Source organism: Gadus macrocephalus, chromosome 4, assembly GCF_031168955.1.
Source record: "Gadus macrocephalus chromosome 4, ASM3116895v1".
Taxonomy (NCBI): Eukaryota; Metazoa; Chordata; class Actinopteri; order Gadiformes; family Gadidae; genus Gadus; species Gadus macrocephalus.
The window spans coordinates 2,941,786-2,944,362 of record NC_082385.1 but is presented as its reverse complement, the minus strand read 5'-3'; positions in this window follow the sequence as shown (position 1 = coordinate 2,944,362).

The following is a 2,577-nucleotide window of genomic DNA, read 5'->3' as shown; positions in this document are numbered from 1 at the left end:
CTCATAAATATAAATATCAATCATTAAATAAAAGTGCAATTGCAGCCTTAACTTAAATTACAGCTTATGTATTTTATAATCTATTGGTGTTTTCATTGCCTCTCGTAGGTCAGAGGCAATGAAAACACCAATAGACCTGGTGATGGCATTTGCCCGTTCTGAATTCCCAGACAGGTGTAGGGGTTGATTAAATAGTATAGGGAGCTGGGTTTGAACGGTTTGAACAACTTTTTTTCATTTTGCAGGGGTGACAGTAACACCTGGATGGTGCTGTCACGTTAAAATTGTACCGGGGGCGAAAATTTTGTGCATGTTCGATGTGTTTCCATTTGCATAGACGATCGCTGTTGAACAATGTCTGCACACAGCTTTCGACTTGTCCACTCGTCTTTCCCCATTGTGATAATTAACCTGGAATCCAAAGTTCTCCCAAACTTGGGATTTAAATGACAGGGGGGCATCTTCAAGCTCCGGTTTTCTGTTGTCGCTCGCCATGCAGTTCGCTCTCAGTTCGCTAGTAGACATCAATCCACACACAGTCGCGATCGCGCTCTGCTACTGCTACTACGCGGAGTTCGCGCACGTGCGAGCCGAGCCTAATAAGGCTAAACGGTCCGGGGGGAACTCCGACATTAAGTTTTAAGTTCCGCACCGCAAAACAAGCCTTTACATTCGCCATATTAACGCTATGTACGCCACATTTACGGACCGCGGTACACCTCTGTAACCGCACCGAAGTGCCTGTACCGTGACGGTTCGGTTCAAATACGTGTACCGTTACACCCCTAATATATGTATATACATCCTCCGAAGATGATAGATAGATGACATTACATCGTTCTCAACAAACTGTGTAGCTTAGCCTAAAGCTCATCAGTTTTACCTTTGGGATTTCTCTACAGCAGACGTTCTCCACTTCGTTTGGCAAAGTGCCACAATTCCCACAGTTGCACCTAGGTAGTAGAGATGTTATAAGTTATAACGGTGTATTTTGATGGTCGAAAGTAGTCAACAATATGCCATGTCGGGACATAAAAAGCTTGTTACGGACCTTTGAATAGTACGAGTAGTCTACTAGCCGCAAGCTAAGTCTGAAAAGCTACGCTAAATACATGATAAATCGCGTGTGTGTATAATAGCATAAACAAAAACTTACCACTGTGAAATGTCCTGGTCCATTCTACGACTAAAATCGCGCTTGTCATTAGGAGTAGGGTCTATCTGCAGCCGGAGCCGCTTGCCAAACACGCCCATTGCTCTGCCAGGCACGCCCATTGCTCTGCCAAACACGCCTATTGCCAAACACGCCCATTGCTCGTTCTATGTGGTGGTGTCATGGCAAATTTGTACCGGCCTACGTCATCAGTTGTTGACAACTTGACAACTGATTTGATTGGGTTTTCCGTTGCCGGGTGGGTTTCAAAAAACATTCGGCTCATGTTTCCAAAGACGAAATAACATAATACAGATAACGGATCGCTAGATAACACTTGTTTTTTCCATTTATATTTGTATTGTATTGAATTGTTTAATCGAATTTATCTAGTAAACTGAGTGTTTAAAGCAGGTTTCAAAAACCATTCGCGCTTGTTGCCGAACACGTGGTAGTCGACCACGTGATAGGCACACGTGGTAGTCGACCACGTGGTAGTCACGTGACTGCAACGTATCAGGACGGGACTGGGCGGCGGGCTTATATTCTGTAGCATTGCGCACGAGCTATGGGCGTGTTTGGCAGAGCAAGGGCGTGTTTGGCAGAGCAAGGGCGTGTCTGGCAGAGCAATGGGCGTGTCTGGCAGAGCAATGGGCGTGTTTGGCAAGTGGCTCCGGCTGCAGATAGACCTACTTGGTCATTAGCGTCGTCAGCTCCATTATCGCTTTCGGGGTCCGACTCAGGCTCAAATTGGTAATGTAGCACTGAAGCCATAGACAGAGTGACAGAGTGCCTGAAGAGACGTCAGCACCAAGATTCTAAATGCCTCAAAAGCGGAATATACACACACTCCCAAGGCTGAGCTGATTGCCCGTCACGTCTCCCGCTTCAATCAAGAGGTGGTCTGAAGCCTACGAAGTCACCAGATGGGAAGTGCTGCCGTATCCGCTGCACCACACAGCGGTGTTTCACATAGGGGTTGTAATACTCATAAAAGTATGAGAAAAAAATCCTTAATAATAAATATATAATGAAGATATAATGATAAATAATGAACAGTAAAAAAGGGCATAATAGGGCCCCTTTAAGATAGCAGGGGTAAAGTATGTGGATAGACCAATCGCCTCTATCAAATAATGCTCCCACTACATAATCACATTATTTTAAACCACAACTCACCCTAAGTACACTGTAAGAATATGAGGAGCATATTTTGATGCTTGTTTATAACATCTATCATAACATCTATTATAGTAGCCTATAGGCTACTATAATAGATAACAGATAGATAATACAATACAACACAATGTTGCTACACAGTTAAGTACTATAATACAATACAATACAATACAATGTACAATGGTGGCCAGAAGGAGGAGGGTGGCTATGCAGATTCGAGGTGGACTCTGAACAGATGAGTCTTG